The 18,084-nt window shown below is 46.8% G+C and overlaps 1 protein-coding gene and 1 non-coding gene across 5 annotated transcripts in view; one reads left to right on the top strand and one right to left on the bottom strand.

The window, feature by feature from the left end:
• The window catches only part of LOC149366026 (uncharacterized), a 287,338-nt gene that overhangs the window by 148,944 nt on the left and 120,310 nt on the right, over positions 1-18,084 (top strand). The window contains exon 1 of one of the 4 annotated variants that reach the window (XM_089547681.1): positions 13,550-13,906. The exons of the other annotated variants lie outside the window; for them this stretch is intronic. The gene's annotated coding sequence lies outside the window, so the exon portion shown is untranslated. Of the gene's footprint in view, positions 1-13,549; positions 13,907-18,084 lie in introns of those variants that run through there. 4 annotated transcript variants of the gene reach the window in all.
• TRNAD-GUC (transfer RNA aspartic acid (anticodon GUC)) lies at positions 4,758-4,829 on the bottom strand. The gene has a single exon. It is a non-coding gene; the product is annotated as a tRNA-Asp (tRNA).

Below are 18,084 nucleotides of genomic sequence, written 5' to 3'. Positions count from 1 at the left end.
AGAGTGTATACACAGCGTATAGCACGTCAGGAAAGAATACGCGCTGTCGAAAACAGCTGCTTTCGATGGAAGAACGTCTCTGTATATGTATTAAGCGGCTGCTTCATACAGAGTGAAGCAGCGTGAAACGGCACTTTGGTCTTGCTTCCTCTGATGAAGGGCTCATCCCTGCATTTGGCTGGCTGCAGTGAACGATGCGTTCTGCACATGCCTCGACTGCGCTGGTTGTCGCAGCGGCGTGCGGAGTTTCCTCTCAGCAGAGCTGGATATTTCGCAGTCGGGAGAACAGGCTACACATCTGAAAGCGCCGGCGTGCAAGGCACATGTGTAGGTATTGTTTCTCTCAACCAAAAAGTGCTGCGACATCTTGGCTGCCGACAGTCATGAGTGGGCTTATAGTTTTTAACCAATTCTCCATGTTCGCTGGTACATTCAAGGCACCAAACTGTATACAGCAGGCGGTGCTAGTTCTCATTAAGTAGTTCCTTTTCGAGTCAGAGCACCTGAACGTTTCGGTAGGTGCACAGATAAGCAGTTTCAGGACACAGGACTTTACCACGAATAGGGACGGTGTCCGTCAGAAAGTTATACCTAAAGCTTCGGTATGGCGCCGGAAGTGTGGGTAACGCAAAGTCGGTCCAGCCTGTAACCATGCAACATCATCAGCCTCCTCAACCTCCGTGAATGGTCCCTCGTGTATCTCGACAGGACCGAGAGCATTCGTATTCGCTCATTTTGTTGCTACACTATGTTTATTAAACAAGCAAACAGTACTGTCACATCATAGCATGTGGTCATTAGTGTGCGTTGGAAGCCAGCGTCCCGCCCCCTTTGGCAGCCGCTGCGGCGTAACTTGGCAGCCATTGGCACCAAATGAAATATTTACACATACGCGTTCACTTACTCGCCTCACTGTGCGCCTTAATGTCCTGAGCGAAGTTGTTGCCAAAACGCGGGGGCCGTGTCGTCGTCGTGCCAATTATTTCATCGACCTACCACTTTAGGGTTCTTGTCCTCTTGTCTCTGGCAGACGAATATGCCCTCCTCGTTACAGCGGTGTCCTTTGTTGCATTAGTTATTCTTCGCTTTGACAGTTTTCCGGGTAGCTCCAGTTTCTTTTTTTTCTTTACAGCGAGAGCTGTTATATGAGGCTTCCCCGCGGACGTTGCCGGACAACGCGTCACGTGACCAGCGCCAGGCGCGTGGCCGCGCGCCCGTTGCGATTGTTGTCTTAGCCCATGGTTGCCCACATAGGTCTAATACTTCAAAGTTGGTCTTTGGCGTTGAAAAAGAACAGCCAGCGACAGGGCGGTAGCTGTCGCAGAGTTAGCGCGTTCGGCATCTGGCGGAGCACTAACACTTCGATTTTTTTTTTACGCATTCGCCTCAGTTTGTTCCTCGAGTTTGCCGACTACATTTCAGGGCTGGATAAATTTAGAACCTTCTCAAACCTGGGCAGCTGCGGCAGGTTGTCGCTTTGTTTGTAAGGTCGATGCACCTCTCGAGTATTGCATACATTCGTCGCCGACTGTTTTTCAATCTGCCTACAAGTGCCAGTCGAGTAACACGGTCGAATCTAGTTCGAGTGTAGCCGCGTGTCGATGGCCCATCCCTGCTGCTTGTCGTCAGCCCGAATGTAGTCCAAGGACTCGCGCCCGTCAGACTCGCTTCTCATCGCGTGTACAGTACGTATACACTATGCGGCAGGTGTTGGCGGCTCTGCTCGTCGAAGCCTGCTTTGCGCGCCTGACTCGGCGCTTCTTCCGAGGGTCACCGCGGACACGCGTTTGAGGCGTCCCCTTGAGGCTATACGGCGGCTGGGTCGTGGCGCGTTTGGACAACCTACTTCCTTACACGGCGTGCCTTGGCTTACACGACGGCCTGCCTGCCTGCCTGCCTTCCCAATCGTGGGAACGGAACGCGTCGCTCCGAGCGCTGCCCAGCGGCGGGCAATGTGTGCTCTGCTATATGCGGCTTACTTGTGATGTACGTTTAGCGGCCTGCTTTCTGGTTTTTGTTCTTTGCGATTTGAAGGGTGTCGAATCATTAATCTGAGGACGAACCTATATTGAACCTTTGCGCCTCGTAAATATCGGCTGTGTGGTTCTTCGTGGGTATGCCGATGTATCTTCGGCAGTGAAATAGTCATTTATTTGCTGAGAACGTTTTGGCGCCCAGTGTGTGCTCCTGTATATACGGCTTACTTGTGATTTACATTTAGGGTCTTGCTTTCTGGTTTTTGTTCTTTCCGATTTGAGGGTGTCGCATCATTGTAGGGAAACTGAGGACGAACCTATTCAACCTTCGCTGCAAGTGAATATCGGCTGCGTATATAGTTCTTCGTGGCTAGGCCGATGTATCTTCGGCAGTGAAAGAGTAATTTATTGCTGAGAGCATTTTGTGTAAAGTTTCCTCGCCTGTCGATTAGAACTCGTGACGTCAGGACCGGAAACGACTTTGTAGTCACCGAGAGCTCGTAACGAGAGCTCACAGTAGCGGCTTCAGTTGAGCGAAAAAAAAAAACCGAGTGGACACTTATACTCCGTTTCATACATAGCTGTCAACGCAGCCAAGGCTACGGCGCCTGTTCGCGCTCCTCGTCCGCATCGTAATGTAGTGCGTCAAAAGTGAAAAGAGTAAAGAACTCAAAATTAAAGTTATTATTGGTTAATATTGCAGTATAATGATAATGGTGTTTTATTTTGCAGAAAGATTGCTTTTTCTTTAATGTTCTTCAAAACAGAGTGCCTTAGTTTTCTGGGTTTTTTTTCGGCTCCTCCTGTATCAGGTTTTCGCAGCTAGGCCGGCCGGCGATGTCGTCTGCTTTCGTCTTTCGGTTTCCGAGAATGCGAAAATGGCACCGCTATCTCCTACTCGCTTGTTTTCTTCGCCCACTGCGGCTTTAAAAACATCTCCTGCTCGCATATTCTCCAAGCTGAAGCCTCCGAAAATTTCGAAAGACTGCAAGCAGGTGATCGTCAACGTTTACTGTAGCGTAAGGAAGCGCTTCCCGGAGAAGACTGCGCGTGATGTTCTCGAAACTGTGGGCGAGGTGACCGGGGTGAGCCCTCGGACAGTTGCGAGGTTCAAGAAAGAAGGTCTCTCTGCTGGAATAAGATCACCTTGTGTGCCGCATGCTAAAAAGTCGCTCATTGCTCGAGAAAAGCACTTCGCAATCGCGTCCGTCGCCAATACAATACAGTGCCTTTTCCCTTCGAAGCAAGTAAAGAGCGCTGTGTTTTTCAAGGTAGGCATTAGAGTTTGACACTTTCGACTTTCTACCTAATGATTACTTTAATAAAAATAAAAAAAGAAGTGAAAAAAAAAACAGCAAAAGCCGGGAGTCGAACCTTGGCATCGTGTAAAATGAACACACAGGCGCGCGCTTCGTACCACTCAGCCACGACGCGAGGGGGACGGATACATTTTGTTTGTTTTTTGCAGAGGACTACTTTCGTACCTTTGGCTGCGTTGACAGCTATGTATGAAACGGAGTATAAGTTCCGCCCTAAGGGTATGACGCGATCGCGTAATGGGTTAATTCCCACACATGCAAAACGTCATTCTATACTTTACCCTGCGATGGCAGGTGCTCCCAGCGGTGCGCCTTGCGCGGCCCAGGTTGGTCTTCCCGAGCGACCAATCATTTAGTGGGCAGTTTGCTCATTATCCGGTGGCAAGGTAGTGATGACGCTGCAAGGTCACATGACCTAGGTGGCCTATACCTTTCTCCTAGGTTGCTCTGTGAGGACGAGCTGCTAGAGTCATGCCCTTGATTTGTCGCTCACAACGCCGACCACGCCGACACCGTATTTTCTGGACAACATTGCCTTTAACCCTATCGCGTTAGCAGCGGCCGTGATCGGTGAGAACGTTCCTATTGTGGATTGAAATAGTGGGGAATACACGGACGTGAGGGTGATTTTCTTCTGTAGACTGACTGGTTAATTACACTTTTTACGTGCTAGATCAGCACTGTGGCCTGTGAGGATATATAGTCAGGTACAACTCAAGAACGAAGCGGAAAATGTCCTTCAGAGGAGGCCTCTCAGCCAATGGCATTTCATGACATTTTCACTTCTAGCGTGTGTGTATGCGATTTAGAAAGCGCATTTATTCATATAATTTCTCACTTTTTCGAGTCACAATGAATCCACCATTTTAATACAACGTTATTTGATTCGGTCTTCGAAAGACACGAGCTATTCCTGAAGCCCCGTCACTTAATCGCACTCCGTCTCCTAAACGGGGAGCTGCTAGCAGTGGCGTCACCTATCGGCTGCGTCCTGCATATAACAAGCGCATAGAGTAGTTTTATTTTATTCCTGCAGGTGGGGCGACACTCCGTGAATTGCTATTTATATTAGTTGCCGTGCCTGTATTTAAAGCTGGAGTATAGAGGAGTGTCTGAACAGGTATGATTTAAACAGCCCTCTTTGTGGCGCGTGTGGGTCAGCTCGCGGCGCGGCGCTGCTGGCGCACGTGACAGATCCTAGATAAACTACACGCTCGCGGCTAATTTGCATGCGAGAGCGGGTACTCCGCGTGCCCGGTACGTGGCGGAGTCACCGCGCGGTTTTTTAATGCGAGCGCTAATACGAATTCGAAGGCCTTCAGAGCGGGCTGTCTGTAATTTAACGTTCGGTGTTCTTTCCTTTTTGGCTTTGTTTTTCCAGGAGCCTTACATGGCGCAGTGAAGGTCGCCGTGCTTTCAGTTTTGACCTTCAAGCGAAAGAAAGTGAAAAAAAAAAAAGATACTCCCCGTCGGGGAATCGAACCCCGGTCTCCCGCGTGACAGGCGGGGATACTGACCACTATACTAACGAGGAGAACGTTTGCCATATCGATTAAAACCGAAAACATCCATGACAGCATATTTTGTGCTTAGTTTCTTGATTAATTTTGCGTATTTTGAATCGATATAGCTTCACTGGGTCATGTAAAGCCAAGATCACCGTGCTTTCCGTTTAAGTTTTCAGTTTTGCTTAATCAAGAGATCTACCAAGCTTAACATGCGAAGCTATCGCGTCTTGCTAGGTTTAACCGGAGCTAAACCACTAGCAGTATTTAAGGGAGTGGCAGCGTGTGCCGGATAGAAGTAAGGAAAATGAGATCGCATTACGTTTACCGTAACATTGACCACCATGCCGATGGACGGCATAGTTATGAGTGGGGAGTTAAGTAACCGATTCCAGATTACAAATTGCCGTTTTGTCGTGGGTGTCACCAGTTGTTAGTCATCTGAGGTGATTTCATCGCGAGTGCTGGTTATTTTGTTAAAGCCCCGCCGCACGATGTAGCGTGACGATAGGTTTCCATCTCTGAGGCTTCCTTTCACGATCTCAGTAAAAGGAAAGGTGGGCACTCTCTCTGGAGAGACTAAATAAATAAAAATTAAGCAAATATGGCTTATCTCAGGAACACATTTATGCGACCGGCTACAAGACTGTGCACTAAATGCACAACACAAACGAGACGGTGTCAGATCGAAGTTAATTTCTGCTTTGAGATAAGTTGCAAAGATGGGCAATTGAAGTTCATTGGTTTATTTAATCTTTCATTAATGGTGGACAGTCTTATCGCAGTAATGAACGATGTTTCCATCATCAACATACCTCCCCCCCCCCCGGATTGTCTCTGACCACTAGCGTCTCTGATCTGCTTTTGGTACCAGCTAGTGGATACTTAAGCAGCTTTAATTCCGGATCGAGAATAGCGAGATTTTCATCCCGTGCCAATACTGCCCTTACTCTTTTGTGTGTATCACTGACGCCTCAAGGAATCACATGAATGTACAGCGTGAGCGCTGCGCACCTAATACTGCGAACTCGCATATCCACTGCTCCGCAAATCTGAGTTTATTACGAAGTAACTACGCGAACATAAAATGAAAGCATCTGCGCTTGCCTTGGAAAGTTGTCTTCACCGTGAGCAGCAGAGTACTGCAGTGAAACACACAATTTCAATCAGGGTGAGTGAGATGAGGCAAGTATTAATCACACCGCCAGGCCCGTTGCTCGTAAGTGCACACCATGTTTCGCTGAGCACGTCATAGTAGACTTCCTAGACCGGGAGCCAAAAAAGAATAATTGAGTGCTGTTTGAATGGGCCAGTCATTCCGTAACTGAAACCGGACTCGTGGTGTGTGAAGAACGCTTAATAATCTTGGGAGAAAGCGGGAAGAGCTGTCGCGTTGAACGTCACATTTTCTGCTCCTTTTTTGGGGAATGTTGACAGTTCTTTTTATGTAAGGGGTGGTGGCACTTCTCTGGGGTTTCCGTATCGAAGAATATAGCACACCTGAACTTCCTCGAGTAAGTCAGTATATCTGGGAATGAATAGATTAATGAGTGCGCAAATGCCCTACCCTACAGCGTCTACGCTGTACCTGACGTTTCGGCTTCTACCGTATGTCCACGTTGTGCAAGAATTCTGAGCCGAGACGTCGTCTTCGCAATGTGGTCCCACACGTGTCCGTTCCCCGGCGCTTTCGACAAAAACGGCGTACCGCCGCCTCGTCTCTCGTTGTCATGCTTATTGGCCTGCATCCTTGGGCCCGCTGTTCCGCCAATCTCTCTCCTCGGTCGGTTGAGTTATACGGTCGCGATCCGTGCCAGTCCGTCTCTGCACAGTTTACCCCACATCGGTTGTCCGTCTGGGGGCGCTATTGTCGCGCGATTCGAGCCGTCATTGTATGGTCCACCAGACAGTAGCCGTTGTGTGCTGGCCGGTGATGGGGACAAAAGGGCTTTAAGACATTGGCTTGACCGCCGCTGACTCTCGCACGCTGTCTCAATGGAGCGGCCCTTCGTTGGGACTATACGAAACGCGTTCGAGAGAACCCAGCTGACGAAAGCGCGTCGTGATGGTCCCCTTGCGACGGACTATAGAGAGACGGCCTGGGAATTTGCGTACGGATTGTGGTCGGGTGGGTCTCGGTGCGTTGCTCCATTATGTCGTCAAGGTCGGGCAAGCGCTCTGGGGAACGCTTCTGTGGTGGGCGTTGCGCTTTTCGCGCGTTAATTGATATGTCGCAACCTTGGGAAGACCAGCGCGGTCTCCGTGAAGGTGACAGTGACGATGAGCATGCTGAAGGAGGCCGCTGATGACCTGTTTAGAAGAATCGACCGCTCACTCGGTGCGCGGTAGGTAAGTTTGTGCATTTCGACAAGCATTGAAGTAGCGCTGACCTCGGACAAATTAAAGATTGTTGAGAAGACGGAAAGCGGTCATCAGCGTTCTTAAACCTGGAAGATTATTTTTTTTTTGTTCTAAAAGCAATTGTATGATATGGGACTTTAACGCCTACGAAAACGCCTACAAACTAATTCTAGGTGGAGACTTGAACATTGACCTCCTACACTCGTCCCCACAAAGTGAAGAATTGTGCTGCACTTTAGAAACTAATGCTTTTATTAATCTCATAGAACAACCAACTCGTATGGAGCGGGATACATCTACACTCATTGACATTTTTATCACCAATGCTACAAATGTGCCCATCAGTTCAGGTGTTCTTCAAACACACATTAGTGACCATTTACGTATATATTTAGTGCTTAGTCATAAAAAGTTCCAATTAAAAGACGCGAGACCGACTGTAAGTACATTCCGGGAGATAAATGAAGATACCCTGGGGTCTTTTTATAATTTAGTTTTAGGGATATCATGGGAGAGTGTTCTTTCAAGCGCTGATGCGGAGGAGGCTTATAACATCTTCAGAGACAAATTTATAAAGGTATATAATGATTGCTTTCCCTTCAAAACTCGTAAGCGGCCACGCAAAGCACGCAAACCTTGGATTACAGCTGAATGTGTCAAAGCTATAAAGCTGAAAAATGTTCTTTATCAAAAGTTTTTAAAATCCAGAAACGAAAACGATTTAGGTGACTTCAAAAAACACAGAAACAGGACAAACAGCCTATTACGGAGAATTAAAAAAGAGTACTTTGAAAACCTTTTCATGCAGGACACGAAGCAAACTCCGGAAATAATTTGGAAAAGATTAAACACACTCCTAAATCGGCAGACTGGTGCAATTGATAGCCCGATGGAGATAAGTATGAATGGCACAACTCTTGCAGGAGAAGAATTAGCTAAAGCTTTCAATGATTTCTTCACATCTGTGGGAAATAGTCATCATGACCCAAGCTGCATGAACTTTATGCACCAACCAACAGAAGAGACTGCATTTTTATTCCCAGTAACTGCAGATGACGTTGTGTCTACAATCTTATCTCTAAACAATACTACCAGTACTGATGTAGATGGTTTGGAGATTCGGCCACTTAAACATGTTGCTGCTATTATAACCCCTGTTTTAGAGTACATCATTAATCAAATATTTTCATGCGGCCAATTTCCTCGCCGGCTCCAAGTGGCCAAAGTTACTGCCATATTTAAAGGTGGTGAGAAATGTAACATGTCTAACTACAGGCCAATTTCAATACTCCCTGTATTCTCCAAGGTCGTTGAGAAGCTAATACACGTACGAATGAGCTCATTTTTAACCAAGCATCAGATTATGACACCGTATCAGTTTGGGTTCACCAAAAAACGCTCTACAGAAAGCGCCTTGCTAGTGCAAAAAGAAATCATTCTTAACGCCTTTGAACACCAATTGTATTCACTTGGAATTTTCATAGACTATTCAAAGGCATTTGACAAAATAAATCACGTTACACTATTAACAAAATTGGAATATTATGGTTTCAGAGGCTGTTTCCTTTCTCTTATTAAATCCTACCTACAATACCGCCAACAAAGGGTGCACATAAGTAACTCTTGCTCCAGCTTCAAACCATTGCTACATGGCGTTCCGCCGGGAAGTATTCTCCGGCCACTACTTTTCAACCTATATATTAATGACCTTGTTAACATGGATTTAAATACATCATTTATTATTTATGCCGATGACACAAGCTTATTTTTCTCCCATCACAGTTTACCCCTGCTTGTAAAGAAAGCGAATGCAGTGCTTGATGTATTGAACACTTGGTGTCTAAATAATTCCTTAACTATAAACGTCTCGAAGACAAAATCAGTTCTTTTTCGCCCTAAAAATAAACCAGTTAATTCAAATATTGTCCTGCAACTTGGTCTTTCAGTCATAGAGGTGGTACCAGTAATAAAAACCTTAGGTGTCCTTTTTCATGAGAATATGCACTGGAACGCACATACTGACCTCGTTCACTCCAAACTATCCCGAATAGTTGGTATTCTTGCACGTTTTCGTAACTTTCTTCCTAAGCACATTAAATTACTTTTGTATAACTCCCTTTTCACATCCACATTATCGTATTGCTACTTGATATGGGGCACAACAACGTACACAAACTTGTCCAAAATCTATCGACTGCAGAAAAAAGCTGTAAGAATTATTTCAAATGAACCCAATGACGCCCACACAAAACCTCTTTTTGATGACCTTAGATTACAACCATTACCAAACCTGTTCAATGCACTTCTGTTAAAACGTCATCATGCCTTTCATCTAAATAATGACCCTTTCCTTGAAAACCTTGCGACCCTGTCTCCGTTTGCGAAAGCATATAGCACACGAAGCAGTCAGACATGGAAGATTCCTCACACCCGTACTAACTATGGCCGCCAAATGCTGATGTACACACTACCACATGCTCTTAACTCTTCTGATAACACCTCCAAGTCACCTCCAAGACATTAACACTTACAATTATGAACCCGCAATGTTAGCCCTATCACTTAACATGTTTTTATGATTATGTAAAGCCGACGCCATATATATATTGCTTTTCTTTATATCGCTATCACTTTTTGTCCACTGCTGTATTGCTTTGTGAACGGGGTGCTAGCCTTTGCCAAGCCGTTACAGGCTTTTTGCTAGCACCCCGTTGCATCACGAGTTCTGTAACATCATTGTTGATGCTAAATAAATTTGAATTTGAATTTGAATTTGAATTTGAACTGTGGAAAACGGCTTCGGAGTCACCAGTACCTCCATGTACCAGCTATGGCGTGTGTCAAGTACCAACTCTGTCACGCACAGATATCCACGTCATTCTGTCATGTACCAACTAGCCGACATCTCCACACTATACTGTAATGTGCCAACTAGCTCACGTCTCCGCATTGTTGCATTTCGCCGTGCTAGTATGTCTGTGCCGTTACTGATATTTACCACGTTGGCCTGCTCGCTGGTTAGGGTGGGCTAGAAAGTGACTGCAGCTTTCGAAAACGTGCTTTATAAAATCACGTGACCCATGTGAACCTGCCCTGTCATTTCTTTGACTCTGAACGTTGGCAAGAGGTCTGGGAGTATTTTTACAGACAGATAGCTGTTTAGAACACGTTTCCCGGTTCGACGGCGTCGACGTTGGCATAACACTGCACCGCGCTGACTGGTCAGCATAGAGTGACGTCACGCATGACGTCACTGCAATACGCCATGGCAACGCGCCACGCTGAGTGGTAAATGTTTGTTGGCACCTAAATTGGGCAGTGCGGGGCAAGAAATAAAGAAGCTTCACTAGTCTCGACTTCTTTTGAAATCAATCAATCAATCAATCAGTCAATCAATCAATCAATCAATCAATCAATCAATCAAAGTTTTTTTGCAGAGAGGAACTAGGTGTATATCTACAGAAAAAAGTACACTCAGAAAAAGGTCCCAAGGTCATAAACTGAGGGATAACCTCGTGTGACTGGTAACATAACCTAACGAATTAGGCAGCAGAAGTGATACAACGGGTCTTACTTAAGTTTTGACGACCATTACAGGAAGGGATTAAAAATATGGACTTGAGTTTTGAAGCGTCGTTAATGGCAAGTAACGTTATGCTATAGAAAGAGAGCCGGAACCATTGTGAGTCTAGTCACATGACCAAGCTTGAGCTGTCTTGACGTCACCGTCTGCGATTAAGGCACCGATTTGCAATTCGCGTCACCCTGCATACAGACTGAAGAGGTCTGCTATTCGTCATTTAGTTCTCATCGGCGCTATCTCGACTAACGTGACATACTCCATCGAGCCGTTTTGTTGTTGGCTGACAAGTAGGTTTCCTGCGCATTTGATAGAAGACGCGTGAACGTTTTCCTTTCGTACGCGAGCAGTGCTGAGCTCCGCGGCGCAATCACTGCGTGACTCAACGGGAAAAACAGAGCTCGCCGATGGGTGGAGGATGTGTCTGCGATCAAGGAAGTCGCTCCTGAGAATCGCCTGACCGTGATCGACAACCCTGTCCGCTTACAGCTGCTACGTTTGAGGACAGCGAAAGCGGTGTCTGGGGCGTAATTTGTGACAATGGGAAAGGACAAGGACGAACATATAACAGGGACAACACAAGCGCTGACTAGCGACTCATTATTACTGACACGCACCAAAAAAAAAAAAAAAAAGCGAGGGGAAGACCGCCCTACGCACAGCAAAGCATTGTCAAGATCATAACCAGAAATTTTGGACAAGCGCATTTTTCGAGCTTTAGCTCTAATATCGCATTACTCAAGGTTGTGTTAGTCTAGGCCACGCAACCTCTATAGGCCACAAAACCGCGTTGCTTATTCAAGTTCAAGTTTATTTTCCTTTCTTACAAAGGAGGAGCCGGGACTAAAAGCTGTGGTAACAGCTTGACTGAAGGTCCCGACTCCTTGAGACAGTGGCAGTACAGAAGGAAGGCGAGGGTCACATCATTTACGTCAATTAGTAATGCCATGGGTATGCGATGCAAATCCACATTTACGCTAAGCGCGAACACACATGCAAAAAAAAAATCGCAATACACACATGTACTCAAAGCAAATGTTATACATAACTAGAATATACAGGATAGATGTCCCAAACTTTGGACAAGGAAATTCATGTCTGCTTCTTTCACAGACTGAAATTGTCTCGGCAGTAGTCTCGGATATTGTGTTTTGAATTTCTAGTAATATTAAAATTGTCATGGATTAGTTTATTTAGCAAGACGGAAAGGTTGTAACTTGGCGAACAAGGGTGAACCTAGTATACACGTTGCCTTACTACTGTATGCTAATGATTTGGCGTGTCGTTATAAAGGAGGAGAAAAAATAAAGAAATAAATGAAAAGAAATACTTTTTAATTCAAAGCACGTGAGTAGCCATAAGTTCCCCGCGTGTTTTTTGTTCATTCTTCTTCAGCGGTTCGGATAAGAACGTCTGAAACGTTTAGCGGGACTTCTGCTGGAGACCATAAGGGTCTAGCTTGTCTGCGTAGTGTATGTAGTCTACGGTTTTAAGCCTTTGTGAGTCTTGACATTTTTATGCCGCACACGAATATAAATAGTAAGATTTAGCTCAGAATGTCTCTAGATATAGAATGGCATCACTTACCAGTCGTTTCGATGGCTGGTTTTACAAAAACAGCCGGTATACATATTTACCACTGCATTCGTAGCGAGACGTCTAATATTTGCACTAAACCGTACCGCTGTCTTTTAGACGTATAAAAATTAATATTACGACTGAAAATTGCTTCAAGAACTAGTATTAAGGATTTGGGTGATGGAAGGGGCTCGAGGGCTTATTTTTATTTTTTTTCTTTTGCGCCAATATGGTCCGCATCGAACTATTCGTGAGTAAAAATGCACAGAACACCATGGCCGCCTATTATCGAAAGATAAAAACTATCAGAATGGTTTGTTTCTTCGTTTGGCAGTCTTTAAAAGGCAAAATTATGGTACTACGAGCGCCGCTTTGCGCTTGCCGGAACTTGAAGCGAGTGGTAGACATGTGTACGGCTGTCCTACAAAGGAGAGACAACAAAGTCTCATAGGTAACGTGGAATCTTTGTTTCGCTTTATCTGTGTGGCATGGGAGGAGAGAATTTACCGCTCTGTCCCCCCCCCCTCCCCCCCTCTCAGATTTTGTTTTTCACGGTTTAACTTATATATGCGCCGCTGTGTGCAATCAGTTTAATGATAGACTTTCAAATAAAATATTCGCAGTGTTAACTCGTGGCTGAACTTCTCAGGTCTCGAACACGGTATCACACCGTGGCGTCATTATCTATAGAACGTGTGATTGTAAGGAAACAGTACTACAGCAACCGAGTGACGTTTAAGGCAGGAAAGGTTCGACCCTGTGATCTTACTGAATGCGTTTTTCGGTGGAGATGATAAACGTATATGTAAGAAATTAAGGACAATGTATTCATATAATTTAGCGCTTTAATGAAGCCAATAGGACCAAGACTTTTTTTCGCGCTTCAGAAAAGGTTGCCAGAAGCGTTGTTTTCATCAAAATGAACGAATTTGTCCAAAATGACGTGTTACTTGCGAGGAATAAGCTGTGCGCACATGAAACGACCGCATGAACCAACTACGCTAGGGTGCCTCGATTCCCAGCGCCGAAAAGCCGCGCTGCATCGAGGGACCCTAAACTACGCACGCCGCGAAGGCCATCTCTCGGCGGCGCTCGCAGATTCGAGTGCGCCGCCACCTATTCAAAATGGCCGCTTCCATCCGGCGCGCGCGGTGGTAGCGCCTTTTCGAGCATCTAGCGGCCAGCCGCCAAACTACACAGAGCAACAGGTGTCCGCGCGCAGTTCGACGCCCGCCGCTGCCGCAAGAGACGATAAACCGCGCCAGCAGGTTTGGCTCGCACGGCCGGCATCACGCTGCAGCACGACTGGTCCTCGCTCTTGACTGCGTTACGATCTACGCCCCCCCTCCTTCCCTCTTCCTTCGTCGCTCAGCCGTCGCGTCTTCGCTTTGTGGCTGCCATCATCTCCGCAAGCGTCCGTCCTGGAACAGTGGAAGGCGAGCCGTACTTAGGCTGCTACGCGTCGTCGTTGTCGGCTGTGCTGAGAACCCGCTGTGTCGGCGTCATCGCAGTTCAGTTCCCGTATAACTGAGTGGAGACTCCTTCGTCAACAAGGTTTTGCAAGTTCAACTTCCTGACGTTTCTCCGGTGAGTGGCTGCACTCGCTCGCTTAATTAGTTTCGATGTTTTCTCCTGAGCTTCCTTGCGAGACATCTTCACGAAGGACGAATGAGGAATTCGAGATGCAAGAGAAAACTTATGTTGCGTTAAAATCCGGTAGTGATCTTTCGGTGTACTGATACAGTGTGACAATCCTGGAGGACTGCTGTCACGTTCTTTCGGTCTTCGCGTGCAGTTGTATGCTTGATCCATCTCCGGAGCGCTTCTGTGGGGGACTATTTCGGTTTGGAAACGAAGTTTTCGCCCCACATAATGGGCAAAATGAAGATGCTGGCCGGGTGTAGCATGTCTGTTTACGAAACTGATTCGCGACAGTTAGGTGCTTAAGCCTCCCTGACGTCAGCGTTCTCATGGAGTTTGTCCGGGACACGAGAGCCGTCTTATTAAACGTCTAGCTGAGGTGTGTGCTTTATACTCGCCGGTATAAAGCCAAAGTGTTGCCGCAGAACAGTGTTCCGAAGGCAAGAGTGCTAAGGTTCTGCCCAATGCTTTCAGTAAGTGCCCTCTGGAAGCTTTGGTTCTATAGTCGGGCATGCACCTGTAGTCAAGCAGAATGTGTTAATAGGCTGCAGCGGAGGCAGCCTTCAGCCTCGCTTGGAACTGGGCCGGCGATCAAGAGAAATGTGCTTATCATGCTTCGTAAGCATTGGGATTGACACGTGCGCGTCTGGCTGGCTGTCTTGTTCGCTCAGCAAATCGCGTTCGCTGTCATCTAACTATATTGCTCGCGCGGTTTGTTCGTTTTGTTTTTATCCGAGAAGTGTGCCATGCGGCATAAGTTGAGAAAGATGGAATGGAATGAATTCTCGAGAGAATATTCCCACATGAAACATTCGTGGGGAGCAGACCGAAGGGTAAAAGTTGTGTTCACTCGTGTAAAACCAGGCGATCAAAAAACAAAACAAAAACTTGAATGTGTCTTCATACTAAAGGGTGCAAACTGTGATCGTCTAATTGCGCTGGTGTAGCGTTCTCGGCGGTGACACCGTCCTAAAGGTCGCAGAGACGAAAACAACAATGTATTCCTATCAGGTCTAACTGGCATTTTCAAGCTTTCAAACTCGCTTCCTGGTATTCACATGCGCGCGCCTTGTTTGGCGCGCTCGCAGTGAAAGCCGCGCAGCTGCGTTCCGCGGGAAGCGGTGTGACGCTTTCTCCGCGTCACACGTCACCCCCCCCCCCCCCGAGCCGGGCCGGCGAGTTGTCACGGCTCTCAGGGTCACGTGGCAGATGTCAAATCTCGGTCACAGGACGTGAACTCGTGTTATTCCCGCCTGTGTTGTAGCTTTGTTTTTTTTTTCATCTTCCATTATCATCGCAGGTCGTCGGGGAAAAACAATAGGCTTATTGAAATTGAGGGTTCGGTGGAAACTAGTCTCGTTGGAAGTAGTCGTGGTGGAAAGTCATCAAGCGCCGACCATTGTTTACTAATTTATTTACCATACCCTAATGACCAGAGAGGGCATTACGTAGGGGGGTATGTTGAAAAAAAAAAGCTCTTAACAGTACAAGCCAAAATACATTAATACAATAAAAACCGGAAAAGATGCCATATATGCGAGGAAAAAACAGTACAGACACTGACAGTTCAATAAAATCATTAATTGTTGATTAATGTCCTGACCTGGTAAGTCTTTGCAGGAGCTCATTTACAAAGTCGATCCAAGGGCATGCATTTAAACTAATAAAGTAAAAATAAAACATATAGTGACATCTAACTGTACATTATGCGTTGTCAGTTCGTTAGCAATGACAGCTGTTGATTCCTTCATAGAAAGTGACGTCACTTCCGGTCTGGTGACGTCACACCCCTCCGGCCAATGAGCGAGTTTTATGAACGACGGCGCATTTTGGCCTCGTGGGGTTTCTAATGCTGCCGCATTAAGATTTGTAGACAGACTAATGTGTGTCAGGTGAAATTTTTTTGAAGTCATGTTCTCACTGTTTGTGAATAAACACAAACAGTGATGTTTCCCGCTTCCGTAGAGGGAAGTATTTAGCTGTGAACGTATGGTCGGCGCTGGATGACTTTCCGCCCATGTATGCATGCGCACAACGAGTGCCATGTACCCAAAATATCTTGCCTCTGAGAGAGGCACATAGCGCGCGCTTTTTTTTCGTGCTTGCAATATATGTATGCTGACCTCACGGCCTTTGTGACTGACGGGACGTTGATGAAATATGCATTTCCCTCAGTTCGCGACCGGAGGCTGTCACAAGCTGCCGGACCTGTCCGAATCTCGTTCCTCGTGATGTAATTTTTAGACGTGACGTCTCCAGTGTGACGACTCCTGACGTGGCCCGCGTATGTGCTCCGTGTGTACAGGAGTTGAGTGAGCCGCGGGTTGTCCGGTTTGTTCGTCCACGTTACCTCCGTGGCAAGTGCGAAGAATGTGATTGACGTCATATCCTCAACCTGGATTTCTGGAATTAAGACCGAAGTTCCAGTGCAATAATTAGGCTGTAGATGACTCGTTGATGCGTTGGCCCGTAGGTTCATTTCTGTCTTTGGTGTGTCTGTCCCGGATTAATATTCCAGAATTTCAGTACTAGCCGCGAGGTCGTGGGTTCGATATTTCCACTTGATTCCTTAGTTTTATCCGACTATATATTCTCTAATAATCCGGAATTTCGATGCTAACCATGAGGTCGTGGGTTCGATACAAAGCCGCTTACTTTGGTAAACAGGGGGATGAGTTTTTGACGAAAGGAAATGCGCGGTAACTGTTACTCTGGGTGGACACCCTCGCCGTCACATAAGGGGGTTGTAGGCGGTGAAAGAGATGCAACTACTTTTGCAAAACGTTTCCGGCCTACAGAGCTCGTTGTCGAACTGTATAGGGAGACATTTACAACCCCTTTGAAGTTAGAGAGCTCTTCAGGGTTTCTAGCAGCAGCTTCTAGCTGCACCCAGGGCTGTAAATGCCCTCCCTGCTTGAGACGACTCTGCAGCGACCTCCGCTAGTCGGACACTTGTGACAAAGGCTCATCGTACCACGGACGATCTATTGCTTGCCTCAGTGGACAGGTTTAATTCTTTGGGAATACAGGTACGAACGCCGATGTTCAGGAGTATCTTTGTTCATGTGTATCTGTGTTGGGATGTGTCGTGTGTTGGGATATGTCGTGTGTTGGGATATGTCGTGTGTTGGGATGTGTCGTGTGTTGGGATATGTCGTGTGTTGGGATGTGTCATGTGTTGGGATGTGTCGTGTGTTGGGATGTGTCGTGTGTTGTGATGTGTCGTGTGTTTGGATGCGTCGTGTGTTGGGATGTATCGGTGTTCATCAAAATGCCCCTGGGGGGCGTTTGGAAATATTCCGGAGCTCTTCAGTTACAAATTCAGCGTTCACAGCAAACCCGATGAAATGCGGATTTTGTAGTAAAACAAAAACTCATTATTTCGCTTTCCTCAGAAGCTTTACGCAGGGGATACCGAACGGCCGGTATCGCAAGGACGAGGAAATCGACGCCGGCGCTCTCGTTTTAATTCATTTGAGTAGACTGTTTACTTGACTCGCGACCGACTCACTTCGAACTGGTGGACCATTAAAAACTGCATGCGAACAAAAAATAATACCCAGCGCACGAGACCCTGTCGGAAGTTCTGAGCATACCGAAGCTACGCAGCCGCATCTCGAAACCAGTTCATGCGTATCCAAAGCACACACAAATCGAATACGTTGTACCTCTCTCTCTCGCAGTGTGTGTTCCCGGTTCAACAATCCGCTGCCCTGCATGTACATCTTCGAGACTCCCGTCTTTACGCCGTCCGCGCGCCGCTTCCCTTTATCTACGCCTACTTTTTTTTTTATTTATTTCGCCCGTTTCGCGACCTCTTCCGCCCTCCCTCTTTCCTTCATTCCCTGCCTGCACCCTTCTGTCTTTCCGCTGCGTGCAGTAGTGGCCATCGAAAATTCGTGTTTCGCGAGTTTTTCTTCGTCCTTCTTCATTCTTTTCATTTCTTCTTCTCTCTCTCTCTCTTTCTCTTCAGTTTGGCGGCGGCGGTGCTTCCTCCGCCCCTGTGCACCGTTTCGTTCCGTTCCCTTTCCCCTTTTTCTGGATCGCCGCGTCCGGTCAAGCGGCGGCGAGGGACGACCCGGCGCGCGTAACATAAGAAAGAAATGCCCCGAAAGAATAAACGA

This window comes from Amblyomma mixtum, chromosome 1, assembly GCF_055824585.1.
Source record: "Amblyomma mixtum isolate Tamu chromosome 1, ASM5582458v1, whole genome shotgun sequence".
Classification (NCBI taxonomy): domain Eukaryota; kingdom Metazoa; phylum Arthropoda; class Arachnida; order Ixodida; family Ixodidae; genus Amblyomma; species Amblyomma mixtum.
The sequence above is the reverse complement of the archived record's forward strand: the minus strand, read 5'-3'. Positions and strand labels throughout refer to the sequence as shown.